This window comes from Alexandromys fortis, unplaced genomic scaffold (assembly GCF_014885135.2).
Source record: "Alexandromys fortis isolate MF-2015 unplaced genomic scaffold, M_Fortis_MF-2015_v1.1 scaffold_43, whole genome shotgun sequence".
Classification (NCBI taxonomy): domain Eukaryota; kingdom Metazoa; phylum Chordata; class Mammalia; order Rodentia; family Cricetidae; genus Alexandromys; species Alexandromys fortis.
In genome coordinates this window covers 3,590,725-3,603,620 of record NW_026067928.1, presented here as the reverse complement: position 1 = coordinate 3,603,620, position 12,896 = coordinate 3,590,725, and the positions used below count along the sequence as shown (strand labels likewise).

The 12,896-nt window shown below is 40.7% G+C and overlaps 1 protein-coding gene across 4 annotated transcripts in view; it reads left to right on the top strand.

Moving 5' to 3' along the window:
* Klf12 (KLF transcription factor 12) overlaps positions 1–12,896 on the top strand; it is a 370,757-nt gene that overhangs the window by 246,579 nt on the left and 111,282 nt on the right. The gene's annotated exons all lie outside the window — the stretch shown is intronic.

The window sequence follows — 12,896 nt, the reverse complement described above, 5'->3', positions numbered from 1 at the left end:
AGGAAACAGGATCAAAGTTCTGTGCTGGTTTCCATCCAAATACAGCAGCACACGATGTACTAGGCATTGGCCGGGAGAGTCCAAAACCGCATTTTTTTCTTTCGTTACCCCTTCTTCCTCAAAAACAAACTCCTCTCTCAAAACCAAGATGAACTTTGCATAGAAGCTAACATAAACCAAAAGAGAATGAAGGAGAATGGGAAAACCTGGTGTGTACCTCCTCTTTTGTGCTCTGCTCCCGTCTAGCAGATGATCTGGAACAGCGGTGTTTTCAGAGATGGTGTTGGTTAAGCTGATCAGTTCTACTTGAATCCAGTACAAGCTGGCACTCACACAAACATCTTTATTAGTCAAGGTTCCATGGAGAAACAGAACTGATAGAATGAATATATGCATATACATATATATGTATTTATTAGAGTGACTTACAGGCTGTGGTCTGGCTTGTCCAATAATGGATATCTCCACACAAAAAGTTCAAGGATCCAATAGTTATTCAGTCCATGGGGCTAGATGTCCTATAGGGTCTTCAAGTATATCTCAGAAACCTAAGGAGGTGGACTCTAGTACTAGCGAAGGAATGATTTGCCACTGAGAACAGGGCCAAGCAAGCAAATAGAGATCTCCTTTCTTGCAGGTCCCTTATATAGGTTGCCACAAGACTTAAGGTCCCAGACTTAAAGTGGGTCTCGCCATCTCAAATTGTGCATGGTTTTGGGTCTTGAGAATGGAACCTCTGGCTTGATAGACAAGATCTCTACCTTTGAGGTACACCCTGTAGGTCTATTTATTTGTTTGGTTGTTAAAGCTAGGATTTGCTGACCTGGTACTTCCTACATAGTTCAGACTGGTCTTGAACCCATGGAGGTTCTCTTGTTCCAGCCTCTCAAGCACCAGGATTACAGGTGGGCAACACCATATGAAGCTTCTGTCGTGGTCAGTTAGCCCACGTGTACATTGTGCGGTGGGCTAACTTCTCCTGCTGAAGGAGACTGTGGGGTAAGTGTAAAGTTCTACTTTGAGAAGAGAAGCAAGCTTAAGATCGGGGTTATTATTATTTTTTGTAAGCTCCTTTTAAAGAATTTCTCGCATCCAAAATGCCTGAAAATCAGTCAAAATGGAATAAGATTCTTGATCTCAGTCAGTGTCTTAGATCTGACATTACCCCATCCATAAGCCAGAAAATACAGACAGGAGAAAGAGCAACTACATGAAAAGAGAAAAGTGAATGAAAAGGCCGCAGATTGATGACTCCTGAAGTGTCCTCTGTGTATTGTAGATGAAAATGAATTTGGGGAGACCATTATCCCCCACCTGCACTCACCTCAAAATCCCATTACTATTACTAACATAACATTTCTCTGCCTGAAGTGGACGCAGTTTTAGTAAATCAATTGGAACTGACTGGGTAGGCTTTGATGCAGCTGGAATGGCTTACCAGGTGCAAAGTATTTAGGAAGGAATGGAACAGTAATGTACGGAAGCCCTTGGACTTTGCAGGTACCGTGCATAGTGGAAAAGTCTGCTTATTGAGGGGGATTTTTGTGAATGCTTTTAGAATCACAAAAGCCTTTCTTCTCTAAGATATACTTCCAGGAAACACAGGCAGTTGAAACTCAGCTTTCATTTTTTTCCCAGCCACAAATAAGTTGTCTTGGTCACGCCTCGTTAGAAAAAAGAAAACCCTTGTCACTTTTCTGAGGATCTCAACACAATCCAGTTTTGAAGTTTTATTTTAATGATGATATCCTTTTTTTTTTTGCTATTTCTAGACAGTAACTTCTTTGAAAGAACTGCAGCATATGGAGAGATCATTTCCTGAAAGGACAGACAACCATACTAAATGTAATCTAGCTAAAAAGTAAACAAAAATATGGATATTTCCACTTGTGTCATGCCATGGTCTATGTAAACCCCAAATATAATATTCTAAGACTTTACAAAGTCATAGAGATGTAATAATTATAACTTCCCATAAGTAAATGTTAACTTTAGAGTGGAAGCCAGGATGTAACTTTTGAAAGGAAATGCAAATGAACCACTCTGTCATTCTGTGGCAGAAGCCTATGACAATCTGCAACTGCTGTAACCATTTTAACTACAACTTTGCACTTACCCTATAGTCTTCTCCAGCAAACATTACTTTCTATGGTATAAGAAAGGTTATTATTGGAGTTGGAGAAATGGCTCAGTGGTTAAGAGCACTGCCTGTTCTTCCAAAGGTCCTGAGTTCAATTCCCAGCAACCACATGGTGGCTCACAACCATCCGTAAGGAGATCTGGTGCCCTCTTCTGGCCTGCAGGCACACATGCAGACAGAATACTGACAATACTGTATACATAATAAATAAATAAATCTTTTAAAAAAAAGGTTATTATTCATATGGTCCCTCTCCTCTCAAGAGGCAAGTAGAATAACAGAGGGTATAATGTATACATGTACTCAACTAGAGTTGAAAATAGAGTGCCACAAACATATACAAATACAAAGTATGGATTTCTCCAAGGCGTTATTAGATTTTGCTAAAGGAAGAAGGACCAGATATGCCAGAGGGTTCATGGGGTTTTACTGGATGAATTGCAAACTAAAGTAAATATCAGGGGCAAGATGGGGTACGAGGTATTATTCATGGTTAGAGTTGGGAAATGATCACGGGGTGCTGTCAAACCTTATTTATTAGAAGACGGAAAGCATTCAAGGGTTTCAAAGTGAAGAACGTTTTAGGAAAGGCTTGTGCTCATTGTTTTGTAGAGAAACCTTATATGGAGGAAGTGGATGCAGCGGGATTTTGAGAATGTTCAGCAAGAAAAGAGGGCGGGGATTTAGCAAGAACAGTTAGTAGCTAATTTGGGGGAGGGGAAGTATGAGGGAATTTTGAAGTGAGTGCCAGTGTGGAACTCTCTCTATTGGAATTAAGAAACATGAAGAAAGGGTAGGGCTTGAGATGATTTTGAATGTATCGGTGGTGAAAGAGTCAGCAAGATGCTTGAAAGATGCGTGGAAGGGAGGTCACAGCTGAGCACATAAAGCCAGTAATCTTGAGATTGCGCGGCACTGTAGAGAAGCTTATCAACAGAGAGATGGAGAGAAGAGCCTAAAGGACAAACTAATATACAGTGAGGATTCTGTAGAATGGCCCAGAAAATGTAGGACAGACAATCATAGGCGCAAAGAGCCCCATAATTCTTAGCAGTGCATGGCAAAGCCAATGAAACTGTCTCAAAAGAGACATTTTTGTTTTATAAGAAACCACATGAATTTTGGGACAGTTTCTGCTTAGATCGCGGCACTAAAGTGACCAAATTTTAAAAATGAGAATAGATAAATGAAATTTTATTCATAAAACAAGTGGCAACTCCCCCATGCCTTAATTTGCCCATCCCTCGAACCATAGGACAGAGAGGGTTTTCAGAAGAAATTGGGACTGAAAATGCATGGAGCAAGCAATTGTGCTGAGTGTCATTCAGAGGACCAACAGCATTGTTATAGAGAAGTGGACCCTGCACTAGGGAACTAGACAAACATTACGAGATTAGTTTTTAATACAGTGGTAGCGGAAACCATTATGCTGTCAAGTATACAGATAGGGATAAGGAGAAAATGAACAAAATTGCATATTATATCCACATATTAGCAGCATCTCAAGATTTGCAGAATTGATGGAATTTTTAAGTCCACACGTGGGCTTCCATGCATACCTCACACTTTCTGCTCTGTAAAGGCAAAAGTGAAGGGAGAGAGAGGCAAGGATCTTTAGGATCCTGGGAGGTAGGCAGGACTCTGGGGGGAGGGGCTGGTTCTGATCTTGGAGCCCACTGTTAGCATGAGCCAAGCTTTGCTTACTTTCAGCTGTTTCTCTCCTCATATGTCTTGATGCCTAGGAAAGGAAGCCATGTAAGTGAACAACTCATAGTTTGAAAGCAAAGGTCAGTTGTACAAAAGGAGAATGAAGACCATACTTCCTAACAACACAAGTGTCCTGAGTTTAACTGGGTGCACTGCGTAGCCAGCATGAAGTAGTGTCTAAACAAGAGAAGATGATTAGTGCGGTTTTCCCAAGAACACTACTATTAGCCCTAATGATTCCTGTGTGCGGGTCTCCACCTTGATGGGCAGGCACACCAAACTGGATTCTTCACAGAGACCATAATTGATGGCATGCTTTTATTCTGCTAGAACACTCCAGTGACTCTTAGCCTCCTCCACCCACTACCACCATACACACACAAATTCCCTCTTCCCTGGTTCACTTCTTTCTCCCTTTGTTAGCTCCAGCTGCATCCTTCCCTCAGCAGGAATCCCAGGCATCTGGATCCCACAGCCAGCTCAGAGTCTTTGCATCTGTTCTTCGCTGTCCTTATCATGACCCTTCCCCCAAAATGAAAACAAGCCAGCCCATGTGCAAGCCTCTATCTACTCCTCCAGGTTCCCACTCCTATGTAATCTTTCCCAGGCTAGATTCCTAGCTACTACCATCACTAAGGATGTCTTCTCAGCTCTCAGCAACCCCTGACAGCCTCAATTGCTTCCTTTGGCTCTGTGGCTCTTAGGTGATCTAGAATGTTCAGTTATTTTCTCACTTATATATGTATTGTTTACCATAAGTCCCATCATCACTACCATCCTCTCCACCAGTGTGACATCAGGCTACTGTAATTGACCCAAGTCACGGCACTTTTGCCAACACTCTGAAAGATGCCCGGTACCCTGTAGCTGTCCGATGAGAACACTGCCTCAATACATACATGGATATTTGGATCGAGAGATGTGGCACCATCAGTAACATTTCTGTCCGTTCTGCATCCATTAAGTTTGGCCAGTTTAGGAACGAGGAGGGCGAATTTATTTCAGTTAACTGTTGCTAGAGATGAAGAAGCCTAGGCTACAGAAGTGGCATGTCCCACTATGGTTGAAGAAGCATTGCTAGCAATGGCAGGGTTAGCAGTGTGATGATGGATGCTGAGCTTCAGGCTATTCAGGCTAGGGTCTACTAACCGGGTTGCGCATATTAATTACCTCCTTAACTTCCAAGAAGCCACAGTGGGGGGGGGGGGGATGAGCAATGTGACATCATTTGCTCGCCTCCTACTCCTGCCAGGTCTCAGGATCTTCTCTTTTTTGCCCCAATAGGCAGGAAAGGGATTCTGTACCTCTTTCTAAGATCTTTTTTCTTCTGATATAATGCTCACAAGGAAACCCAGGGTCATAGACATGCTAAGGAAGAGCTTTCCCACTGAACCATTCCCTCCCAACTCTCTCTCTCTCTTTTTTTTTTTAAAGGACATGTTAGTCCTTATGTTTTAGGGTTCAGAAGTCATTTTATCACATACATTTAATAAGATGATTTATAGAAAATTTCTTAAGCAAAGGCATGAACGGGCCAGTTATCTTCAGCGGAAGTGTTTCATTTTTTGATAGTGCCTAGGCTGGAGAGGATGTTGAGGGGCCATGTCCTCTGGTGTGATGTATCAGTGTCTGTCCACTAGTCCACAGGAGGAAAAAGAGTTTAAGTGTGTTGAAAGGGGCATGAAAAGGGTATCCACAGGCCTCAAAAGAGGCACCTGATGGACTTTCTGTCAAGTGTAGACTTAGAAAGAAGAAACTGCTAAGGGTTTTCTTTGGCAGGGACTTCTGCCCTCTGCCCCATAGAGGTAGGGAATGCCCCTGAGTGATGCCCAGGCTGTCACTCAGGCCTCTCCTACATAGAAAGAGCTGTAAAATGCACCTGGAAGGTTTGTAACTGAAAAGCAGAAAGAACAGAGGATTGCGCGTCATGTTGAGCGCCACTTGGGCTTTGGTTACTGAATGCAAGGCTGCCTTTGGCAAACAAAAATGCCTAAGGGTAAAAAAAAAAAGAAAAAAAGAAAAACAAAAATTAAAAAAAAAGTTCGAGACCAGCCTGGTCTACAAGAGCTAGTTCCAGGACAGGCTCCAAAACCACAGAGAAACCCTGTCTCGAAAAACCAAAAAGAAAAAAAAGAAAAACAAAAAAAAATGCCTAAGGGTGGTCTGACTGGCTGTCATTTGTCCACAGCGCTGAGGAGACATCACTCCTAAATCAGTTTGATTAAAATAGCAAGTGCTTTATGGGATCACAGTTCTGAAGGTCAGAATTTGGAATGGGTTTAGACCAAGAGTTTTCACACTGGCCACATCTGGAATTCCTGGTATAGATGTGGTCTTCTGGTGATTGGAATGAGAATAGCTAATGAAATATGGCGAACTTACTAGCTGGGATGGGTGGCCAGCTAAGCAGCGCATCTTTTCCAACTAACTCTGTCCAAGCTCTTTCCCAGGGTGACCCCCTTCTCAGAACAGGAGTCCCAGTGAGGAAGTTCTTTTCAAGCCCCCGCTTGTGTTGTATCTTCCAATGTATTTTAACCACAGCAGGCCATAGAGTCCAGCAGAGTCACTGTTAGAAGTGGCCAGATAAGGATGTTATCCAGGACAACCTGCTTAGTGGTACTGTGTCACCAACTGGAACTGAAAATCAATCTGCTCAACTTCAAGTGTTTGGAATTCGGCAGTTTTCATCCTGGGATTTGTCCAGAACACCTCCAAATTCAAGAACTGAGTTTCTCCAAACATCCCAATCCATTTTCCACTTTTCAAATGTATAAAATCTTAAATATGAGGGGTTTGTGTGTATGGGCATATTTCTGTTTTGTATGTGTGTATGTGTGTGTGTGTGTGTGTTTAATGAGAGACTGGATCTTACCAAGTAACTCTTGCTGGTTTAGAAATTACTTGGTAGACTAGATTGGCCTTGAACTCAGAGATATCTTTGTGTTCTACCTCCTGAGAATAGGTTAAGGGTGTGTACTGCCACGCCAAGCTCCAAGATAAATTCTTTGCAGCCACAGATGATCTCTTGCTCTCTTACTTTACAGAACTCTGTGTGTGTATATGTGTGAATGTGTGTGTGTGAGAGAGAGGGGGGGGGGGGGGGAGGGAGGGAGGGAGGGAGGGAGGGAGGGAGGGAGGGAGGGAGAAAGAGAGATTGAATGTGTGAGAGGTATGAATGTTCTGGTTGCCCTGGAAACTTTTGCATTATCCGAAATGAGTACCAAGAAAATTGATCCTTCCTAACATGGACTCAGATGTGCAAAGACTAACGGAGGTTAACTGAATGAGATGTCCCTATTCCACGTTTAATAAAAGCAGAGTGGAATTATGCAAGTATGTAGATAAGCTAATCATCTGACCTAATCAGCAATGCAAACTTTAAAAAGCCTTTCTGATTATTTTCTTAGTTTGGCTGAGGGTTTGAATATGAGGAATTTCCCAGAATGGTGGCAGCAGATGTATTTTATAATATTTATTGAAAATATTGGAAAGAAGTCTTTAAGTAGGATCCTCCTGAAAAGCACATCCAAACTGATAACTTCCTTAGCATATTTTATCCTTTAGTTTATGTAAGCACCACATTATTTAGATGATCATAGAAAAGCTCCAGCCTTTCCTGGGATATCTCAGACAGTGGCCTTTATCCTCTTGCAGAACAAACCAAGCCCTCCTCTAGCTGGGCTGTCTTTGACAACTCCTTTTGTATTTTGTCTTGTAATAAATCTATATTCCTCATTACCTTGTGCTAGAGGTCCTGGTAGACCCGTATGGGATCTGATATGTGTTATATACAAGGGATTATTTCTATTTCTGGTTATTTCTTGTAATTAAATATAGAAAGTTAATGCTAAATCATCTGGAATAAATTCAGCAGTTTCAATATATAAAACAACTCTACATCTCGAGGGGCAGTAATTGTATGTAAAGATTCTGGGAAAATCTAATAAAGCCATGAGAATATCATATAATTCTGACTTTTGAACAGAACCATAGGGCTTTGAGCTACTTTACTTATTTTCCTGACTTATAACCTTCCATTTCTGATTTATTTATATGAGTATAGAATGTAGGGGCTCTGGAAATTTATGTTTCTCATACATTATGAGGGAGAATTAACTGGTTCTTTTTATAAACTGAAATCTTTTGTTTTTAATTTCCCCCAATAAATTACTGCAAGCTATTGGCCAGTATTCATTTTCTGCACATAATGAGGATATTTCAGCATTAATAAAAGATATCATAATTTCTGTTTGGTCTAGTATTATTAATTGATAGAGTCTCATTTTTCCTTTCAGAATCAATTCAGAAAGCTTTCCTACACAGGACTTTAATTTTTTTTACTCTGTTTGTGTGGTAAAAATATCCATCCTAAGGTATTATCTTCTCTCTATCTAAAAATTACTCAAGGAAAATGAGTAGGCAGTAGTATGACCTGGATGCATTCGAGTTCTAGATACAGGCAATTCATGTGTGCATACTGTAATTTCTCTTTTACAAAAGCCAATTCTATCCCTGCCTCAGTTGATAATTTCCTTAGACTATTTAAGTTCTTATCACCTCTTAAGTTTTGAAATAAATTACATAGTTCTTGAGTAGTTATCTTGATTGTTTATCACGACATGTTAGTATCTCCTAGCAATTTTTGAAAATCATTAAGAGTTCATTATTTATTTCTCCTGATTTGTTTCTGTAGTTGAATTTTCTGTAAACCTATTTAATATCCTAGGTAATTAAGAGAATCTTCTCTTTGTATTTTTTTTTCCGGAGCAATTTGTAACACAAAACAAGACAAAATTCTCTTTACTTCATCAAACATTATTTCTAAAGTCTCTGTGTCTGAATCAACTGAAGATTGTTAACAGTCAGGCATCTGTACTGGCCTCCCCTTGGGGTTCTGACAGGCTTTGTCCTCAGCTGTCTCCACTAAGAGCACCTTCTATGTACATTCTCTAAGATCCCTTTTAAAGGGCCCTTGCCCACCCCACATCTCTCTTTTTTCTCACTCTGCTTTTCTGCCTCTGCCTCTGCCTCTGCCTCTGTCTCTGTCTTTGTCTCCCTCTCTCTCTCTCTCTCTCTCTCTCTCTCTCTCTCTCTCTCACACACACACACACACACACACACAACTTTCCAGTTTACACAAGCATCTAAGTAATTAGCTTTTCTAATGGAAGGGTCACACACAGACGGACATGGACACACACACACACACACACACGCACACACACCACATACACATAATTTTCCAGTCTTCACNCTCTCTCTCTCTCTCTCTCTCTCTCTCTCTCTCTCTGCCTTTCTCTTCTGCTGTTCCTCTGCCCACAGGCCACCCTCACCCCTCCCCTTCCCTTTTTTCTTATGTTACCTTACCCCTAATAAAAAGCCCTTGCACGTGAGTTCTGTTACATGGCATATTTCTCTCTCATGCTGCTTTTTTGAAATGACAACAAAGATATCATGGTAAAATATAGATTGAGGGAACTGTTTATGAATTATTTCGAATGGTTGTTGTACAAAATATTGACAAAAGGTAGGGCTGTTTAACATCATTTTGGAAGACTTTTCCACTGATACCTTTTAACAGGCTGAAAATTATTATAAGTAGGCTCTGTAACAGCAAATTTTTCTCTATCCTGTTCTTGTAAAGGTATAGTTTAAAAAACAGTCTTCTATAGTAGAGCAGCCTTTAGGTAATAAAAAAAAGGGGGGGGAAATTCTAGGCTGTACAGAGTCCATTGACTGAATCACCTTATCAATAGCTTTCATATCTATTATTTTTCTCTATTTTCCAAGCTTCTTTTTAATGACAAATATAGAGGGCTTCCAAAGACTGATCAGTTCTTCAATATGTTGAGCCTTTAGCTGCTCCCTCACCAGGTGTTCTAATGTCTGTAGTTTTTTGATGCCAAAGGCCATTGTTCTATCTAGCCAATTTTGTCATTTAACCATTTTAAAGGTAGTGCTGTTCGTACCTTTCGAAGATCAGCAGCTGTTTTACCCTGCCTATGTACAACCTGAATAGCAATAGCTATTCTTGATAATACCTTTTAATATTTCTCTCAGAAGCCCTCTTTATTTTATGAGTGAAGAAATGTTAATATGTGTTTTCCATTGCTGTAACAAATCATAAACTCATTGCTCTGCTAGTCACATATGGCTTTTCTTTCCCCATCTGCCCATTCATCCACGGGTTCTGATCTTACCTTTAAAGGAATGATTGCCCTTTTACATTCTGAATTAGCAAAGATCAAATTAATATTTGTCTAAATTCTTGTTTGTTTATTTATTTATTTATTAAGGATTTCTGTCTCTTCCCCACCGCCGCCTCCCCTTTCCCTCCCCCTCCCCCAATCAAGTCCTTCTCCCTAGTCAGCCCAAAGAGCAGTTAGGGTTCCTTGCCCTGTGGGAAGTCCAAGGACCACCCACCTCCATCCAGGTCTAGTAAGGTGACCATCCAAACTGCCTAGGCTCCCACAAAACCAACAGATGCAGTAGGATCTGAGAGCATTCTATTTACAGCTTAAGTCAATCTTTGTTAAAAAAAAAATATTATTTTTACTTTATTTTATTTTTATTTGACCAATATTATGCCAATCCCAGCTAAGTTGATTATCCCTTCATTTAATGTTTTCAATTTTCAAACCTTCCTTTGTGGAACTATATAGAGTCCTAACTCCCTGCATCATGATATTGTTTCCCATTCTTAATTTGCAAAAGATTTTTAAAAAGAAATAAAACCTGATTGCCTCCCTAAGAATTCACAGGTGCCTCACCTGCTCTGCTGACTTTTCAGTTTTTCCATAGCTTCAACACTGGAGGTATGTGTGGGAAGCTGAGCACAGTGACAGTGCTCAGCTGTGCAAGCAGGGACTTTGGGCGCTGCAGGGTGCCCAGAACAGGGTTGCAGAAGATCTTCATTGTGCTACACACCCAAGCTGAGGGTAACTGCAGCTGCTCTAGCACCACAAGTGAAGGAGAAGTGAGCCCTCTGAAAAATGCATGGGGAGATGGTGTGGGAAGAGCCCATGAGGTTAGGACACAGCATTGGAGGGCACCGGCTGCCTGGATGACAGAGCTGGCAATGGGCAGCTGCCTCAGGCTGTTGGAGACCCTGCAGGAGGCTGCAACTGCAGATTTGGAGCTGGGATGTGCAGTCCCAGCGTGGCTATTAAAGAGACTACATACTGAAAAAAAGCCCTACTGAGAAAAGCCAGTGACCTGCAGCAGCTCGGAGAAATGGTGGCTTTAAAAGGCACCCCTTGATCTTGCCACACGATGGACACAGGTGAAATGATTATTTGTATCGTTCTATTATTAAATAAAACTCAGGAGTCAGATATTGGGGTTAAAACCTGATAGATCCGAAGAACAACAGAGGAACGATCAGCTGAACCTGCCTCTCCACACCTGCAGATCAAAAGGCCTGCAAATGAATCAATCTAAGCTCTTCTTGATTCCATCCTGTTTTTCTCTATCCTAATCTTAGTCCACCAAAAACTCTGCGGTTAATTCTGGCCAATCGAATTTTGACTCTGCCCTCTGATTTAAGGAGAATTAATTGCTGTATTTGAGGACAAAGCTAGAGAATATAGGTAATCCAATGTGTATCAGTATTTTCTTGTCAGAGACTTTGGAGCTCGGACACATTTATTCAACTGAACATTTATTATTCACAGAATACATGTCATTCACAGAATACCCCCATTTGTCTAAGCTCTTAACTCTCTGGGTAAAATTTTCAGTCTTTGCATCATTGACATTTTAAAGTGATAGATTCTTTAGTGTGGATGGTTGAGTGTTTAGAGTATTATAGACTATTCAGCAATATCCTTGACTTATCTACAATATGACAATAACAGTCTTATGTCTCCAGTAGCACCCTACCTCTCAAGACTTGACAGGCAAACTATTTCCATATTCTCCTAAAATCTCTGGGGCAGACCAGTGAGGAATTTATCCACATTTAAAGATGACTGTTGTAGAGTGTTTGAATTAATTCATATAGTATTTAACAAGCAATATCATTTCACAAAGCACTTTTCTATTTGGATGGACCTAGAGAGAGAAAGTGTGTCATCTAGACTAGCATCCACGAGATGCAATGAGTACCAGCTTCTTCAGTTCAAAACCTGTGGAGACCCTCTAGGGTTAGTTTTTTCCAGCCACACTGTAAATATTGTGGACAACCACAAATTGTCTCTTCCTGGATGAAACATGATGAAATATCAGCCTTTACTTTTGGGTCCATAATGCATAGCTGCAAAAAAAAAGATATTTGAAAAAATAAAAGGTATCTTTTTGCTCAATTGTATCCAAATATCATTCTAACCATACTTTTAAATATGATTGAACCTAACTTCCATTGTAATCTTGATTTGAAATGTAGTTGTACCCCAAAAGTCATTGTAACCTTGTTTTAAAGTACATGTTGCTTTCCTTGGCTAACAGTGGTGGTTTTGGAAAGCCTCTGTTTTCCATTGAGAAGTAAACTTCTGGATTGGAATCATGTATTTTAACTTTTGCTTAAGGGGATTTTCAAATGAGGAGGTGTGCTTTCTATCTAAGGGAGGTGAGACTTGAAATTTCAGGCACCGATTTCCAAAGCTACTCACAGAGGGGGAAAAATGGCAAAAAAAAAAAAATCTAACTTTAAAATTCATGGGTTATTTTAGACTGAATTACTCATCAAAATGCTCAGGTGGCTTTGGTCAGCAGGAGATCAGCATCTTACCTTGACAAGTCTGCAGCAGCAGAAGAATCATATGTAGAAATATCTTTGAAAAGGCTGTAGCCATGACAGAGACGAGAGCATCCTTTGCAACACATGTAAACAGATATTAGAAGTGCTTGGAGCTTCCACCTCCGCCATTTTTATGTAGTCAAGGCTCTGCCCCACTGGCAATAGTGGTAAACTGCAAGGTGACAGGTCACTGAAGAAAAAAACAAAAAAATATCATGCCCACTTTGTTCCTTTTTTTTAACCTCGCATGAGAGTGTGAAGCGAATAATACCTTCTCTGCCTCATGCCCTGTGTCCTCTAGGGAAAACGCTA